This window comes from Triticum aestivum, chromosome 3B (genome assembly GCF_018294505.1).
Source record: "Triticum aestivum cultivar Chinese Spring chromosome 3B, IWGSC CS RefSeq v2.1, whole genome shotgun sequence".
In the NCBI taxonomy this organism is placed as follows: Eukaryota; Viridiplantae; Streptophyta; class Magnoliopsida; order Poales; family Poaceae; genus Triticum; species Triticum aestivum.
This window is the reverse complement of record NC_057801.1, coordinates 790,073,916-790,093,757: the sequence shown is the minus strand read 5'-3', so window position 1 is coordinate 790,093,757 and position 19,842 is coordinate 790,073,916.

The following is a 19,842-nucleotide window of genomic DNA, read 5'->3' as shown; positions in this document are numbered from 1 at the left end:
GATGCTGGTAAGGGGTCTAATGAGGAGGTAAATGAATTTGAGTCCTTCATGAGTAAGCTCAAGGGCAAATCCAAGAAGCACTTCGTTGCTCTCTTGGAACAACTTGGTGAAGCCAATGACATGATCGAGGCTCACGAAGAAACCATCTCTAAGATGGAAGGTCATAGTCGTGACTATGCCGATGAGATATCGGATCTCTCTAATGCTCTTGAGGAAGAGCGTGGGCATCGTTTGGCTCTTGAGGAGTCACACAACGATGACCATGCCAAATTAAAGAAAGATCTTGATCATGCTCTTGTTGTGTCTCGTGTTCTAACTTCCGAGAAGGCTAAGCTTGGGATTGATCATGCTAGACTCAAGGAGGAGTTTGATGTACTTGACAAGGCCCATAAGGTCTTGAAATGTGCTCATGCAAACCTCAAGGAGTCTCATGCTCAACTCCAAGTTAAGATAACCAAGGAAAATGCCACATTTCCTCACATGGTCTTAATTGATAATGCAAATGCTACTAACCCGTGTTGTGAGCATGTGCATATTGTGGAGGAGAATGCCAAGTTGAAGGAACAACTCGAGAAAGGTCTTGTGTCATGCATACAAGGTGAGAAGAACCTAAATGACCTTTTGAGCAATCAAAAGGAAGTTGTGGGCAAGGAGGGAGTTGGGTTTTCACCCAAGTCCAAGAACAAGAAGAAGAACAAGGAGAAGAATAACAAGACCAAACAACCTCCCCCGCTCAAGCAAACCTTTGTGAAGGAGGGAGAGGGTTCTCCTAAGGAGAAGAAGAACAATGCGAAGAGTGGTGATGCATAAGAGCGCAAAGCCATCTCTCCCAACAAAGCTGGCGACTTTAACCCCTCTTATGTGTTGTGCCGTGTTAGTGATGGGCATGTTTATGCTAAATTTGTTGGTTCTTCTTATGAGTACATTGAATGGTCTATTTGGGTTCCTAAGACCCTTGTTACTAACATCAAAGGACCCATTACTAAATGGGTACCTAAAACCAAGCATTGATCTCTTGTAGGTGTTTGCTTCCGGTGGGGGATCATGGTTGCTCGATAGTGCAGCAACAAATCATATGACCGGGAGCAAGGACTTGGTGGTGGACATGCAAAAGATCCCATCTATGCCCACAAATGTCGAGTGGGGTGATGCCTCACATTATAAGGTATTGGGTCTTGGCAAGGTTGTCATTTCTCATGATCTAACGATCAAGAAAGTCATGCTTGTTGAGTACCTTGCGTTCAATTTACTTTCCGTTTGTCAACTCGCACTCATGGGCTTTGCCACCTTCTTTGATATTGATACCGTGTCCCTCTTGTGGAGCAAGACTCTTAAAGTAGCCTTTGTTGGGCATGTCGAGAACGGTCTCTATGTGATTAACTTTTCGGAGCAACCCACTAAGACCGCGACATGCCTAATGGCTAAAGTTGATGTGGGATGGCTTTGGCATCACCGTTTAGCCCATGTCAATATGAGATCTTTGCAAAGTCTTCTCAAGGGGGACCATGTCCGTGGACTAACAAATGTTAGTTTTGCCAAAGATCGTGCTTGCAGTGCTTGTATCGAAGGAAAGCTTCATGAGACGGTTCACCCTCCCACGACTATCATCTACTCGAAGAGACCCTTGGAGCTCCTGCACATGGACCTCTTTGGGCCTCCATCCTTTGATAGTCTTGGGGGTAGAAAGTATTGCTTGGTGATTGTGGATGATTATTCAAGATACACTTGGGTATACTTCTTCAAGAGGAAGAGTGAGACTCAACAAACTGTCATCGACTTTGCAAATGAAGCTCAACGTCAACATAATGCAAAGATCTTGACAATAAGAAGTGACAATGGCACCGAGTTCAAGAACTACACCTTGGATGACTTTCTTAGTGATGAGGGGATCAAGCATCAATATTCTGCACCATATACCCCTCAACAAAATGGTGTTGCGGAGAGGAAGAATCGGACGTTGATGGATGCGGCAAGGACCATGATGTCGGAGTTCAAGTCTCCATACAACTTTTGGGCCGAAGCCATCAACACCGCATGTCATGCATCCAATCGGCTCTATCTCCGCAAAGGCTTGAACAAGACTCCTTATGAGATACTCACCGGAAACAAGCCCAATCTCAAGTACTTCCGGGTGTTTGGGTGTAAGTGTTTCATTCTCAAGAAAGGTGTTCATTTGTCTAAATTTGAGGCTATAGCTTATTAGGGCATATTTGTTGGTTATGCTACAAACTCTCATGCTTACCGTGTTCTCAACAAGTCCACCGGACTCATTGAGGAGACGTGTAACGTGGAGTTTGATGAAAATAACGACTCCCAAGTGGAGCAAAGTGGTACTTGTGATGTAGGTGATGAAATTCCTCCCCAAGCCATAAGAAGAATGGGTATTGGTCATATTCTACCCATTGAGGAACCCCTTGTGGCCGAAGGAGAAGGACAATGCTCCACTCAAGTGGAGCCTTCACCTACTCAAGACCCACACGCTTCCGAAGAACAAAGTGTAGGCCCTCAACCTCGGGAACAAGACCAAGGGCAAGATCAATCTCAAGATGATGGTGAACCTCCAAATGATGCCCAAGGTCAAGTTCTCCCCCTCGAGTAAGTTCAAGATCATGAGCAAGCTCAAGCTCAAGACGGCGCTCAAGATGATCAAGTTAACCCTCCTCCTTCCACATCCGAGGAGGAATTAGAGCGTCGTGCCGCGAAGATTGCTTCCAAACTCACCACCAAAGGCCATCTCATGGAGAATGTGGTTGGAAGCCTAAGAAAGGGGGTAAGAACTCATAGACAATTAGCAAACTATTGTGAACATCACGCGTTTGTCTCTTGTGTTGAACCCCAAAAGGTCTATGAGGCGCTCGAAGACTCGGATTGGCTCAATGCCATGCATGAAGAACTCAACAACTTCGAGTACAACAAGGTGTGGAGGTTGGTGCCAAGGCCTTCGGGGAACCATAACGTCATTGGAACCAAGTGGATCTTCAAGAACAAGCAAGATGCTCATGGGAACATCATTCGCAACAAGGCAAGATTGGTAGCACAAGGCTACTCCCAAGTCGAGGGTATCAACTACGGTGAAACCTTTGCTCCCGTTGCTCGCCTTGAATCCATCCGTTTGTTGATTGCTTATGCTTCCCATCACAACTTTAAGTTACAACAAATGGATGTGAAAAGTGCTTTTCTTAATGGTCCTATTAATGAGTTGGTTTATGTCAAGCAACCCCCCGGGTTCGAGGATCCTTACTTCCCGGATCATGTGTATCAACTTGATAAGGCACTCTATGGCCTTAAACAAGCCCCACGTGCATGGTATGACCACCTTACCGAGTTGTTACAAGATCGTGGATTTGAAGTAGGGAAAATTGATCCCACTCTTTTTACTAAGAAGGTCAAAGGGGAGTTATTTGTGTGCCAACTATATGTTGATGACATTATCTTTGGTTCCCCTAACAATGCTTTCAATGAAGAATTTGCCGCTCTCATGACCTCTAAGTTCAAGATGTCTTCGATGGGAGAGTTGAAGTTCTTCCTTGGTTTTGATATCAAACAAAGAAGAGAAGGTACCTTCATCAACCAAGCCAAATACACTCAAGACATGCTTAAGAGATTCAAGCTAAGTGATGTCAAGCCGGCCTCTACTCCGATGCCCACCAAGTGCCAACTTGACATTGATCCCAATGGTAAAGCAGTGGATCAGAAGGTATATCGCTCTATGATTGGTTCCTTGCTTTACCTTTGTGCATCTAGACCGGATATCATGTTGAGTGTGGGAATGTGTGCACGGTTCCAAGGCGCACCAAAGGAAAGCCACTTTGTGGCGGTCAAGCAAATCTTTCGATATTTGGCTCATACCCCAAACTTTGGCCTATGGTATCCAAGAGGAGCTAACTTCAAGCTTGAATGATTCACGGATTCTGATTGGGCGGGAGACAAGGTGGATAGGAAGTCCACTTCCGGAGGGTGCCAATTTCTTGGTTGCTCCTTGGTAAGTTGGTCTTCCAAGAAGCAAAGTTGTGTGTCTCTCTCGTCCACCGAAGCGGAATATGTGGCGGCCGGTAGTTGTTGTGCACAACTCTTATGGATGAGGCAAACTTTAAAGGAGTACGGTGTCATTTGTGACGAAGTGCCTCTTTGGTGTGACAATGAAAGTGCCGTCAAGATTTCTCTCAACCCGGTGCAACACTTCAAGACGAAGCATATTGAGATTCGGTATCACTTCATCCGGGATCACATTAGGCGAGGGGAGATCGAGCTCAAGTATGTCAACACTCATGATAACATTGCAGATATTTTCACGAAGCCCTTGGATGAAGCAAGACTTCGCGAGTTAAGGCATGAGCTAAATATCATTGATTCAAGCAATGTGACTTGAACCCTTGCACCCCCACCACACTCAACTTGTTGTCTAGTTTAGATGTAGGCATGGACATAGGGGGAGTGTTGTTCTCTCAATGAACTCTCCCTCCCCCCATTATGCATAAATCGATCAACTCTTTCACATTAGCCATTTTTGATGGTACTTGTGCTTCAAAGACGAGTTTTGGTCATGGGCCCAAGGATAATTCTTCGCGGTGCCATACCAACTAACTCAAACATAGGTGGCTCCGACCACCGCCCTCTCCTTTTGAGAGGTTGTGTTGCGCGGTTGCTTCTTGTTGTCTTTCTGCCTTTGGGTTGTTCGTGTTCTTGTGGTGTCTTTTTGTGCTAGAAGTTTCTTTGCAAAGACCTCTTTTTGTGTGTCGAAACCAGCTTTTTCTTGAGCTCACAGTACTACCGCAGCCTGCTATGGTACTACCGCGTGAGGGGATCACGGTACTACCGCCCCCACGCGGCAGTAATTTTTTACTGCCGCCTGGGAGAGCGGTACCACCGCTTCGGTGCGGTACTTCCGCCCAAGCGGTACTACCGCAATGATATGCGGTACTACCGCGACGGCTCGGACGAGTGGGGATAAGGACGGGCAGGGGGAGTTCTAACTCCCCCATACCCATTCACCCGTTCCCCATCTCGTCTCTCTCTCCCTCGCTCAAGAACGGAGCCGGCATCCGTCGCCGGATCTCCGCCTCCAGCTGCCCTCCCGTGATTCCGACCGGTGGGATCGCTCCCCACCACGTGCTCTTGCTATGGACCAAGGTCTTTCCCCAACTCCTTCTCGTTTTTGTTGTGTTCGTTGTCTCTAGGTTTTGGGGGAGACTTGTGTGTTCTTGAGATTCTTAGGATTAATCTTTGCAAGAGTAGGATGAAGGAGCGTAGTATTGCGTAGGAATTATACTTGTACTTTGTCCTGTGCTAGATTTGATTACCGTAGCACTGCCGGGGTTTCGCGGTTCTTTTCAGATTCAAACCGTCATTTGGATCTCACGCGGTGCGGTACTACCGCCCATCTAGCGCGGTACTACCACTTGTCCGGTACTACCGCCCTCTGGCGCGGTACTACCGCACTCACCGCGGCACTAAAACTTTACTACCGCTCCAACCACGGTACTACCGTGCCTCACACGGTACTACCGCGCCCTGGAGCGGTACTAAAATTTTAGTACCGCATGCTCAGGCAGTACTACCGTGGCTCACATCTATCTCATGGCAACTTTCACGTATACTTTTTATGTGTTTCTTGTGCTTTACCGTGGTCTTTGCATTGATCCTTTTTGCGTTTCGTGCGTGTTTTGCGTGTGTGTCTCAGGTGGTGGCTCTCGCCGTTCCAACCCTAGTCATGACACGGGCTCCAAGCGTCTGCGCAATCCAGGTGAAGCACCAGAGGGATCCTCTGCCCCCAAGCGCCATGTCAAGTCATCAGCTAGCAAGCACAAGGAACCCGCTAAGGGCATGGACGAGATACCCCTATCTGAGTTTGTCCGTCTCAGGAAGCTCAAACCGTATGTGAACCCTCGTGCCACTATCAAAGGTTGTGAGCTGTTTTGGAACAAGCAACAGACTCTCATTTATCTGGATGTCATCAAGAACAAGCAGAATACCTATGTGGATGTCAAATGGATAGAAATGCATCGCATGAGGAAGGACCAGCATCGTGCGTACTTTGGAGAAGCTCTGGACCTGGTGGAGCAGTTTGGTATTGAGCATGTGATCTCTTTTCACCTTGACTATGACCCTGAGCTCATCTGTTAGTTCTTTGCCTCAGTCTACTTTCACCATAATGAGGAGCGGAGGATGACCTGGATGACCAATGGCCGTATGATGTCTGCTACTTGGAAGGGTTCATGGACCTGCTCCATGTTCCTGATGACGGGCTCAACACTCCCGTGGGTGTTCACCCCCATGCTAATCCTGAGTATGCTAACAAGGACAAGCTTCAGCCATACTATGTTGAGAAGGCACTTGCCAATGGCAAGACGGGGTTTGTGCTCAACTCTTTTCTGGATATCATGTATCGCATCTTCCACAACTCCTTGTTCCCTCACATTGGTGACAAGGACAAGGTTCATGCCTATATGGTGGACATGATGCTCATTTGCGAGGAGGCTCGGTTGTCTCAGACTCAGCCACTTGATGTCTCACACATCATGTGGTGTGCGCTTCGGTTTGCGATGTTCAACCGCAAAGTGCCTATCTATGGTCCTTATCTGTTTTTGCTGATATCGAAGACTTGGGAGAAGATGTTCCCTGGTGAGGAGTTCCTTGCGCCAGACTGGATTCGCCATGATCCCATCTGTCTCCGTGTGAAGTCCAACTAGGCCAACACTACTACTCGCGCTGAGGAGTCTACTGCTAGGGATGCTGTTGATGAGGAGGATGTTGGCGCAGAGGATGTTGCTGAGGACCGTGCTACCAGGCCTTCCCATAGTTCCTCTATGCCTTCGTGGGCCAAGAAGCTGAAGGACAAGATGAAGACTCTTTTCTGCATGCAAGCCAAGGGCCAGTACAGGACTCACGTGGCATCCAAGGAGAGTCGTCGCCGGGACAAGAAGATCTTGCAGCTCTATGGTGAGGATGTGTCTGGCGGTTCTGAGGATCGCATCACTCTAGAGGCCGAGTGGATGGAGAAGCAAGGCTACAGGTGGACTAATTCTGAGGAGGACGTCGAGGCGACCATCCCTGCTGCCGAGGAGTCCGACGGAGAGGGTTGGGATGAGTTCCCTGCTTGAGCCACCCCGTGTGTGTAGGTGTCCTCTCTGCCTTTTTGGCGTCTCGATGCCAAAGGGGGAGAGTGTGTGTAGGGATTTGCGAGTCTTGTGTCGTCGTTCGTGTTTGCTGATTTCTCTTTGAACCTCGTTTCAGTTGCTTTGGGTTGCTTTACTTCATATGGTGTAAGACATATGCACTCTATCTATCTTAGCAAGCTTGTGATATATTGTGCTACCTTTGTGATATGCTCTGCTTAGATGTTAGTTATCATGCCTTTGTCTCTATAATATAGGGGGAGTGTTGATCCTAGGTTGTGTGCAATGCAGTCCAAAGCATCTATCTAGATTTCACACATCTAGGGGGAGCCCGTCTATATTATAGAGAGGAGGGGTTTGCCTGTGCCCTATATTATCTCATCTATGTGCAGATCCCGTATTGTCATCAATCCACCAAAAAGGGGGAGATTGTAAGAGCATATTTATCCCTTAAGTGTTTTGGTGATTGATGACAATGCTTTTGCGGACTAATCATGTGCCTTTAGTTTCTCAGACGCTTCATCTCTAGGCACGAGACGTTTTGGTGCCCCTCGAAGACTGTTGAAGACGGCGTTGTTCTATGTTTTCTTTGGTGGATTTGAGTCGTAGGAGAGCCGTACTATTAAGAGGGGGTCCGCGTCGGAAAGGTTCGGGTGGAATCAACACGTACACATGTCCTTCATTTCCCTTGCACTTTGGAGCATCTCTCCGTTATCCTAGTTGTGCTTCATCTGACGGCTACTGCTGTACTTGCGGTAGTACCGCTGGGGGTCACGGTAGTACCGCTCCTCTGGGGCCTTAGTACCGTGGCTCCCAGGCCTAGTGCCGCTCCGGTACGGTAGTAGGGTCGGATGTAATTTTTTACATCCGCGCCCCCACGGTAGTACCGCACGTCCTGCGCGGTAGTACCACGGGAGGCCACGGTAGTACCGCTCCCCCGAAGTCGTAATACCATGGCCCTCATACCTAGTACCGCTGCGTCACGGTAGTAGGAGCGGATGTAATTTTTTACATCCGCGCCTCCACGGTAGTACCGCGCCTCGTGCGCGGTAGTACCGCGTCGGACTTTTGCACTGTTTCATTTTCAGCGGAAGTAGGCACGGATGTAATTTATTTCATCCGCGCTCTTCGTAGGCATTGACTTTCCTGCCTTGCGGTAGTACCGCAAGGGGGAGCGGTAGTACCGTGCAAGCGGTAGTACTGCACCCAGTCAGGCAAGTACCGGCCTCTGCTGCTGCCGCGGAAGTACCGTGGTCCTCCACGGTAGTACCGTGTGGCCTTGCGGTAGTACCGCGCCCCTGAGCGGTAGTACCGCATTTCACAGGCTGAACATGTGGATAACGGTTGGATCTTTTCCATAACTATAAAAGGGGCGTCTCCTACCTCTAGTTGACTACCTCTTCCACCTCCAAGCTCCATTGTTGCTCCAAGCTCCATTTTGGCCCGATCTCTCTCCCTAGACAATCAAACTTGTTGATTTGCTCGGGATTGGGTGACAAGGGCCCGATCTACACTTCCGCAAAGAGATATTTGATTCCCCCACTAATCCCTAGAGGATCTTATTACTCTTGGGTGTTTGAGCACCCTAGATGGTTGAGGTCACCTCGAAGCCATATCCATTGTGGTGAAGCTTCGTGGTGTTGTTGGGAGCCTCCAAGTGTTGTGGAGATTGCCCCATCCTTGTTTTTAAAGGTTCGGTCGCCGCCTTCAAGGGCACCAATAGTGGAATCACTGCATATTGCATTGTGTGAGGGCATGAGGAGATTACGGTGGCCCTAGTGGCTTCTTGGGGAGCATTGTGCCTCCACACCGCTCTAACGGAGACGTACTTCCCCTTAAAAGGAAGGAACTTCGGTAACACATCCTCGTCTTCACCGGCTCCACTCTTGGTTATTTCGTGCCTTTACTTTTGCAAGCTTACTTGTGTTGTATCTATTGCTTGCTTGTGTGCTAGTTGTCATTGCATCATATAGGCTGTCCACGTAGTTGCATATCTAGACAACCTATTTTGTCGCAAGGTTTAAATTGTTACAGAAAAGCTTAAAAATTGTTAGTTGCCTATTCACCCCCCTCTAGTCAACCATATCGATCCTTTCAGCTAGTTTTTGCTTGCCTTGCAAATTTGTTTGCTTATAATATGCCTATGCATAGGGAGTATGTTAGACTTAGATGTGATTGTCACGTGTTTCATGATGCTCTCTTTGCGCTTCAATTCTTGTCTTTCATGTGAGCATCATTAAAATTATCAATGCCTAGCTAAAAGGCTTTAATGAAAAGTGCTTGTTGGGAGACAACCCAATATTTTTCCTTGCTGTTATTCAATAAATAGTTTATCTAGCCTCTGTTTAGATGTGGTTTTATGTTTTAATTAGTGTTTGTGCCAAGTAGAACCTATAGGATAACCTACGGTGATAGTTAAATTGATTCTGCTGAAAAACAGAAACTTTTGCACGCACGAGAATAATTTTAATAAATCACAGAAACGTGCTTTTTAGTTGATACATTTTGCAGTAGATCAATAGACAAATCGTCCAGGACTTCCTATTTTGGTAGGATTTTTAGAGTTCCATAAGTATTCGAAAGTTACAGATTGCTACAGACTGTTCTGTTTTGACAGATTCTGTCTTTCGTGTGTTGTTTGCTTATTTTGATGCATATATGGCTAGTATCGGGGGGTATGAACCATAGAGAAGTTGGAATACAGTAGGTTTAACACCAATATAAATAAATAATGAGTTCATTACAGTACCTTATGTGGTGGTTTTTCTTTCTTGCACTAACGGAGCTTATGAGATTTCCCGTTGAGTTTTGTGTTGTGAAGTTTTCAAGTTTTGGGTAAGGATTTGATGGACTATGGAAAAAGGAGTGGAAACAGCCTAAGCTTGGGGATGCCCATGGCACACCAAGATATTCAAGGATAACCAAAAGCCTAAGCTTGGGGATGCCCCGGAAGGCATCCCCTCTTTCATCTTCATCTATCGGTAACTTTACTTGGAGCTATATTTTTATTCGCCACATGATATGTATTTTGCTTGGAGCATCTTGTATGATATGAGTGTTTGCTTTTTAGTTTACCACAGTCATCCTTGATATACACACCTTTTGAGAGAGACACACATGATTTGGAATTTATTAGAATACTCTATGTGCTTCACTTATATCTTTTGAGCTAAATGGTTTTTGCTCTTGTGCTTCACTTATACTTTTTAGAGCACGACGGTGGCTTGATTTTGTAGAAATTGTTGATCTCTCATGCTTCACTTATATTATTTTGAGAGTCTTTTAGAGCAGCATGGTTTTTGCTATGGTTATAAAATTGGTCCTAGAATGATGGGCATCCAAGTTGGGTATAATAAAAACTATCATAGAAACTGCATTAAACACTATGATCAATTTGATGCTTGATTATTGTTTTGAGATATAAAGGTGGTAATGTCAGAGTCATGCTAGTTGGGTAATTATGAAATTGAGAAATACTTGTGTAGAAGTTGGCAAGTCCCGTAGTATGCACGCATGGTAAAAGTTGTGTGACAAATTTGTTACATGGGGTGCTCTTTTAATTGTCTTCCTCATGTGTGGAGGTTGGAATCGTGTGATGGTTAACTCCTACCAACCCTTCCCCAAGGAACATGCATACTAGTACTTTGCTTCGAGGGCAAGTAAACTTTTGCAATAAGTATATGAGTTCTTTATGACTAATGTGAGTCCATGGATTATACGCACTCTCACCCTTCCACCATTGCTAGCCTCTATTATGCCGTGCAAATTTCGCCGGTATCAAGCACTCATTATTTACCTTCCTCAAAACAGCCACCATACCTACCTATTATGGCATTTCCATAGCCATTCCGAGATATATTGCCATGCAACTTTCCATCGTTCCATTTATTATGACACGCCCCATCATTGTCATATTGCTCTTTGCATGATCATGTAGTTGGCATCATATTTGTGGCAAGCCACCTCCATAATTTTTCATACATGTCACTCTTGGTTCATTGCATATCCCGGTACACCACCGGAGGCATTCACACAGAGTCATATTTTGTTCTACGTATTGAGTTGTAATTCTTGAGTTGTAAATCAATAAAAGTGTGATGATCTTCATTATTAGAGCATTGTCCCAAGTGAGGAAAGGATGATGAAGACTATGATTCCCCCATAAGTCGGGATGAGACTTCAGACTTTATAAAAAAGAGAGGCCAAATAAGCCCATATAAAAAAAGGAGGCCAAAGAAGCCCACCATATAAAAAAAAGGAAAAAAAAGAACAAATGAGAGAAAAGAGAGAAGGGACAATGCTACTATCTTTTTTTCCCACACTTGTGCTTCAAAGTAGCACCATGATCTTCATGATAGAGAGTCTCCTATGTTGTCACTTTCATATACTAGTGGGAATTTTTCATTATAGAACTTGGCTTGTATATTCCAATGCTGGGCTTCCTCAAAATGCCCTAGGTCTTCGTGAGCAAGCAAGTTGGATGCACATCCACTTAGTTTCTTTTGTTGATATTTCATATATTTACAGCTCTAGTGCATCCGTTGCATGACAATCCCTACTCACTCACATTGATATCTATTAATGGGCATCTCCATAGCCCGTTGATACACCTAGTTGATGTGAGACTATCTTCTCCCTTTTTTGTCTTCACAACCACCACCCTATTCCACATATAGTGCTATGTCCATGGCTTGCGCTCATGTATTGCGTAAGAGTTGAAAAAGCTGAAGCGCGTTAAAAAGTATGAACCAATTGCTTGGCTGAAACCGGGGTTGTGCATGATGGGAGTATTTTATGTGATGAGAATGAAGCATAGCCTAACTATATGATTTTGTAGGGCTGAGCTTTCTTTGGCTATGCTATTTTGATAAGACATGATTGTTGGGTTCTACGGTAGGGTGCGTTGACTGCAAATTAAAATTTCCTACGCGCAGAACAACCAAGAACATGCTACGGGAGATGGATCACAGTTCATTACCACTAGACGCGCAGTGCCGTGCAGCGGAAGAAGAGTTGGGGCAGCGCGTCCGCGTGGATCGTCTCCTCCTCGTCCGATCTCCCTCGAACAGTCGGTCGTCTGATCCCACGTACAAGTTCGCCGGAGCAGCGCAAGTGCACCGCCTCTAACGGTATCTATGCATGCAGGAGGAACACCATGCGGCGGACTGCTAGGTCCGATCACACAGTCGGCGGCGAGTGGAGGTGTCTATTCGCAACACATGCAAACCCTAGTCGCAACGCCGAAGCGATCAACCAAATAAGTGCGCTGCACCTCCACTTTATATAGGCGTCCATCGCAGGCTCAACACTTGGGCCTCGCACGGACCCTAAAGCCCAAAGTCTACTTGGTCATGTTCCTAGTCCAGTTCGGATCACATCCGACCAGTGTCCTACGAACCGACCTCGTAGGTTCCTTCCCTTAAGCGCGCGACACCTTAGGTTCAAGTCGGCTTGGTCATAGTTCGGATCACCTCCGACCTACACAGTTGGTAGTGGCCTCTAGCAAGGCGTGCCGACCACCAAGCAGACTATGTAGCTGGTTAGGCGAACCTGTACGATGTGTCACACTTCTGTTCCCTTTGCCGCACGATATATGTTGTCGGGCTCAAGGCGAGACTGTCATCCTTGTGCTAGCCCGACCTCTTCCTCGTTCCAGTGATACCGACCACTATCCGGATTATCTCATAATCCTTGTCGCATGGCCATGCTTATCCTAGTCCGATCACATGAGGGGCCCAGAGTATATCTCTCCTGATCGGAGGGGCAAATCCCATCTTGCTCGACCATGTCTTGCAGCATGGGACTGGACAAACCCGAAATCTACCTTTGTAACTACCCAGTAACGGAGTAGCGTTTGGTCGGCCCAAAGCAAGCCTGTCACCATCCCGAGTACATGCGTCAGCTTAGGTCTTAGGGCATAGAACGTATGTTGTATTAGAGACTCACAGATGACATATCGCTGCGTCTCATAGTTGGGTCTATCCGACTTGGACCTTATCTCGACTCGGATCCAACTACGTCGAATCCGACCAGACCTTTCCAAGTCCATATTATCCGGTTAGCATCCAATGCTCCATGGCTAGTGAGACCGAGTCATCGACCGTGTCATATGCTAGTCTAGTCGGCTGCGCGTCCACACAGCCCTTTCAACTAGGGACCTTTTAGGACAGTCATCATACAATGCATAGTCCCACAAACAAGTCACGTACTTGCTGATACACATCATTGATAATGCCCAAGGACTATCTTTATTCATAAACACATAGGAAATATCATCATACATGATTGCCTCTAGGGCATATCTCCAACAGTCTCCCACTTGCACTAGAGTCAATCAAATAGACATTGAATGCCCATAGCTCTAACGTGCCCCTCATGCTTGGGTTGTGGAAGCGGCTTAGTTAACGGATCTGCAACATTTGCATCGGTGTGAATCTTGCATAACTCTACATCACCATTCTTTATGATCTTTCGTATCAGGTGATATTTCCGATCTATATGTCTGACCTTGTGGTGATTCCTCGGCTCCTTGGCTTGTGTGATGGCACCAGAAATATCACAATAAAGATCCAACGGTTTCACCAAGACTGGGAAAATACCAAGATCATCCATAAAATGCCGGATCCAAACACCTTCCTTTGCAGCTTCACAAGCCGCAATGTATTAGGCTTCTGTGGTAGAATCTGCCACCGTATCCTGCTTGGAACTCATCCAGTGCACTGCTCCTCCGTTCAGGACGTACATGAAACCGGACTGTGATCGACAATCATCTCTGTGGAAACTAGCATCAACGTAACCCCTTACGACGAGCTCTTCCTCACCTGCATAAACTAGGAACATCTCTTTAGTCCTTTTCGGGTACTTCAAAATAGTCTTCACCGCTGCCCAATGACTCTCACCTGGGTTGGCCTGGTATCTACTTGTTAGGCTTATTGCAAAAGCAACATCAGGCCTTGTACATATCATGGCATACATGATGGATCCGATTGCCGAGGCATACAGAATCCTACTCATCTTGCTTTGCTCATCAGATGTTGAAGGACTCTGAGTCTCGCTTAGCCTTATACCATGTGAGAGTGGCAAGAACCCTTTCTTCGCCTCACTCATTTTAACCGCTTCAACACTTTATCTATGTACGTGCTCTGGCTTAAGCCGAGCAGCCTCCTCGATCTATCTCTATAGATCTTAATGCCTAAAATATAGACTGCCTCACCAAGGACCTTCATCGAAAACTTGCCATTCAATGATTCCTTGACCAAGTTTAGCATCGAAACATTGTTCCCGATCAACAATATGTCATCCACATACAAGATCAAAAACACTATCGAGCTCCCACTTAACTTCTTGTATAAACAAGAGTCCTCTTCGCTTTTGATGAAACCGAGACCAGTGACGACCTCATCAAAACGAATGTTCCAACTCCGAGATGCTTGCTTTAACCCATAAATGGACCTCTTGTGCTTGCATACCTTACTAGTGCTAGTCGGATCGACAAAACCCTCGGGCTGTATCATATACATGTCCTCGGTTAAATTTCCGTGAAGGAAAGCTGTTTTGACATCCATCTGCCATATCTCATAATCGAAATATGTAGCTATAGCTAGTATGATCCTTACCGACTTCAGCATCGCTACCTGCGAGGAAGTCTCGTCATAGTCAATTCCTTGAACTTGTCCATAATCCTTAGCGACAAGCCGAGCTTTGTGGATCTGAACATTTCCATCCACATCGGTTTTCTTCTTAAAGACCCATTTGCAACCAATGGCCGTTACGCCAGGCGGCGGATCAACCAAGTCCCAGACTTGATTTTCATCCATGGACTTTAACTCGGATCTCATGGCCTCCAGCCATGCCTCGGAATCTGGGCTTACCATCGCTTCCGCATACATGGCCGGCTCGTCGCTTTCTAGCAACAATACATCATGCACTCTGCGCAATCTTTCTGACCTCCGTGGTTCTGGTGCCGCTTCCACTACGGGTTCACTGACTGACTCCGATATGATCTCATCACTAGCCAAGCCGTCCCCGAGTGGTCCTCGAATTTCTTCGAGTCAGACCGTCCTCCCACTGGCATCCCGACAGAGAAACTCTTTCTCAAGGAAAACCCTATTCCGAGCAACAAACACTTTGTTCTCTTCCCGGTTGTAGAAGCTATATCCCAAGGTTTCCCTCGGATATCCCACGAATATGCATTTATCCGACTTGGGTGTAAGCTTGTCTGACATAAGTCGCTTGACAAATGCTTCACAACCCCAAATCTTTAGAAAAGACAAACTAGGACTCTTCCCGGTCCACATCTCATGTGGTGTCTTGTCTACGGATTTTGATGGTACCCTGTTAAGTGTGAAAGCTGCAGTTTCTAGAGCGTATCCCCAAAATGACAAGGGTAAATCTGATTTGCTCATCATAGACCGGACCATGTCCAACAAGGTCCTATTCCTCCATTCTGACACGCCATTTCTCTGTGGCGTACCCGGAGGTGTGAGCTGAGGTACTATACCTCGACTTTTCAGATGATCATAAAACTTCTGGCTCATGTACTCACCTCTACGATCAGATCGCAGAAGCTTTATAGTCTTGCCGAGCTGATTCTCAACCTTGTTCTGAAACTCTTTGAACTTTTCAAAAGTTTCCGACTTGTGCCTCATCAAATATATATATATCCATATCTACTCAAGTCGTCGGTAAAAGTCACGAAGTACTGATAGCCACCTCTGGCAGTTGTGCTCATTGGACCATACACATCACTGTGTATAAGCTCCAACAGCTCGGACGCCCTCCCACAACTCTTTGTGAAAGGAGACTTAGTCATCTTGCCGAGCAAGCATGATTCACATGTCTCAAACGACCCGAAGTCGGACGAAGTTAGGAGCCCATCATCATGGAGCTTCTTCATGCATTTCAGACTAATGTGTCCAAGCCGGCAATGCCAGAAGTATGTCAGATTTATCTCATTAGGCTTATGCTTCTTGACATTCACGTTATAGACCGGTTCCTGTTCTAGATTCAATATAAATAGCCCATCAACAATGGGTGCATAGCCGTGGAACATACCATTCAAAAATATCGAACAACCATTGTCCTTTAAATTGAATTCATAACCTTGACTCATCAAACATGAGGCAGAAATAATGTCTCGACTAAGTGCAGGAATGTAATAACAATTATTCAATTCCATAATGAATCCGGAAGGAAGCTCGAGCTGCATCGTGCCGACCTCCAATGCAACAACTCTTGCTTTGTTGCCGACCCTGATGTCAATCTTCCCTTGTGCCACACGCCTAGTTCTTACCAGCCCCTGCATCGAGTTGCAAATATGAACAACCGATCCGGTATCAAATACCCAAGAGCTACTAGGTATGTCAGCAAGGTAAATGTCTATAACATATGCAACAAGTGTACCTTTGCCTGAAGCAGCATTCCCGGCCTTCTTGCCATGCTCTGCAAGCCACTTGCTACAGTTCCTCTTCCAGTGACCGGTCTCCTTGCAGTGAAAGCAAACGGTCTTCGAGACTGGTCCAGACTTTGGTGCAGCGGCGGAGTTTACCGTCTCCGTGCCCTTTGCCTTAGCCTTTTTCTTGGACCAACTCTTCTTGAACTTAGCCGATTTCTGCACCATCAACACTTGATGCGTGCCTTTCTTAATATCCTGCTCTGCCACTTTGAGCATCCCATGCAATTCAGTGAGCTTCTTATCCATGCCATGCATATGATAGTTCGAGATGAATGTCCCATAGCTGTGCGGAAGAGAACCCAGAACAGCATCAGTAGCCAGCTCATCCAAGAGCGGGAAGCCCAAATGATCCAAAGCTTGCACATAGCCAATCATCTTGATCACATGTGGGCTAAGTGGATCACCTTCCTTCAGCTTGCAATCCATCAAGGATCGCCAGACGTTGAACCTTTCGGTCCTAGCCTGTGTCTGAAACATGCTCTTGAGACTCTTGATCATATCGTAAGCCTCAACATTTTCGAAATGCTGTTGCAAATCGGGCTCCATACAAGCCAGCATCAGATAGCTGATCTCCGTTGATTCATCAACGAGTTTCTGGTAGGCATTCTTTGTTGTGGCATTAGCATTATCGGCAGGTTCCTCTGGAAGTGGATCTTCTAGAACATGTTCCTTTTTATCATGCTTGAGAACAATTCTCAGATTTCTATACCAGGTGGTAAAGTTTGTTCCATTCAGTTTATCCTTTTCCAGAATTGATTTCAATGCAAAGTTGGGTTGAGAAGGTGGTGCCATTGATCTACAACAGAAAATATGCAATCACTAAGCAATGTGTTTATGTAGAGTAATTCGCCTAAACAGAAATACTCCCACTGAAGTCAGCATCCCTCCGCAAACTCTCAGTGATTGAGGATCCGACTAGCGCATGCGACTAGTGAGCTTTAGCATCACTGCTAGCCAACATACCTATCCGGTAAGCATCTCCTTGCTAATCGTATCTCTATATGACTCCTGTCGGTCGGGAAGGTATCTTATACCCCGGCTCCCAACCTTCTTTGCCACAAGGCCCAAAACCGTTTTGATAGCCTCGTCAAGTTAACCTGATGCAGTGCATGTCCATGTCCGACACGAACCCTTCAGTTCAAGGACACCTAGCAGCACCCCAATTTTATGAGCCCACTACTAGACGTACTTGATGTGCAAAAGGTGCAACATCGGGAATGGCAATTTACTTGATATTCATGAGGGATCTTTCTACCATTCTAACATGCATAGAAACAAAGAAGCATAACAATCACAAATAAACACATATTGTGAAATAGTATGGCTCCTTCATGGACATTCTTCCAGGTCGGCTCCAACTCCGATGACCATCTAGGAACTCCATCTTGTTTGTCACGCCGGGACGCCAAGACACCAACCTGATCTCTATTATCCAACTACTACAACTAGTAATGAATTTACATAGAGTCACAAGTCGACACGCAGGTCGTTATACAATATAATGACAGCACTTTGGCTCCTGCCGGCTAACAAACATGACACGCATGCCACGTATAAATTACACACATGCATCACATACACATGAGCCATACTATTCACATCAAACCTGCAAAACAAAGTTATGCATAGAATCACATTCTACTGGTTTGTGTGTCGGGTACGAAATACACAGCACTACGCACACGGCGGTCCCCGATGGCGGATTCGATTCGGGTTTACATTTCACGGTTAACCCCGATGGCGGATGACCGACCGGTAGGGGTAGATCGTGTCACGATGTCATCGATCCAGATTGACAGAAAACATAGCCTCAACGATCCCCATGTGCAATTGATCTTATCAACCATGCAAATAGCCGATCTCATCAACGACAATAGATCGCACCTGCCGCCTCCACATATCTAATATGCATACGATCTGAATCCAAATCCTCCAAATCCTATAGCAGAGGCTCTGATACCACTGTTGGGTTCTACGGTAGGGTGCGTCGACTGCAAATTAAAATTTGCTACGCGTAGAACAACCAAGAACATGCTACGGGATATGGATCACAGTTCGTTACCACTAGACGCACAGTGCCGTGCAGCGGAAGAAGAGTTGGGGCAGCGTGTCTGCGTGGATCGTCTCCTCCTCGTACGATTTCCCTCGAACAGTCGGTCGTCCAATCCCACGTACAAGTTCGCCTGAGCGGCGCAAGTGCACCGCCTCTAACGGCATCCGCGCATGCAGGAGGAACACCGTGCGGCGGACTGCTAGGTCCGACCACACAGTCGGCGGCGAGTGGAGGTGTCTATTCGCAACACATGCAAACCCTAGTCGCAACACCGAAGCGATCAACCAAATAAGTGCGCTGCACCTCCACTTTATATAGGCGTCCGTCGCAGGCTCAACACTTGGGCCTCGCATGGACCCTAAAGCGCAAAGTCTACGCGGTCATGTTCCTAGTCCAGTTCGGATCACATACGACCAGTGTCCTACGAACTGACCTCGTAGGTTCCTTCCCTTAAGTGCGACCCCTTAGGTTCAAGTCGGCTTGGTCATAGTTCGGATCACCTCCGACCTGCACGGTTGGTAGCGGCCTCTAGCAAGGCATGCCGACCACCAAGCAGACTATGTAGCTGGTTAGGCGAACATGTACAACGTGTCACACTTCTGTTCCCTTTGCCGCACGATATATGTTGTCGGGCTCAAGGTTAGACTGTCATCCTTGTGCTAGCCCGACCTCTTTCTCATTCCAGTGATACCGACCACTATCCGGATTATCTCATAATCCTTGTCGCATGGCCATGCTTATCCTAGTCCGATCACACGAGGGCCCCAGAGTATATCTCTCCTGATCGGAGGGGCAAATCCCATCTTGCTCGACCATGTCTCGCAGCATGGGACTGGACAAACCTGAAACCTACCTTTGTAACTACCCAGTAATGGAGTAGCATTTGGTCGGTCCAAAGCAAGTCTGTCACCATCCAGTACATGCGTCAGCTCAGGTCTTAGGACATAGAACGTATGTTGTACTAGAGACTCACAGATGACATATCGCTGCGTCTCATACTTGGGTCTGTCCGACTTGGACCTTATCTCGACTCGGATCCGACTACATTGAATCCGACCAGACCTTTCCATGTCCATATTATCCGGTTAGCATCCAATGCTCCATGGCTAGTGAGACCGAGCCATCGACCGTGTTATATGCTAGTCTAGTCGGCTGCGCGTCCACACCACCCTTTCGACTAGGGACCTTTTAGGACAGTCATCATACAATGCATAGTCCCA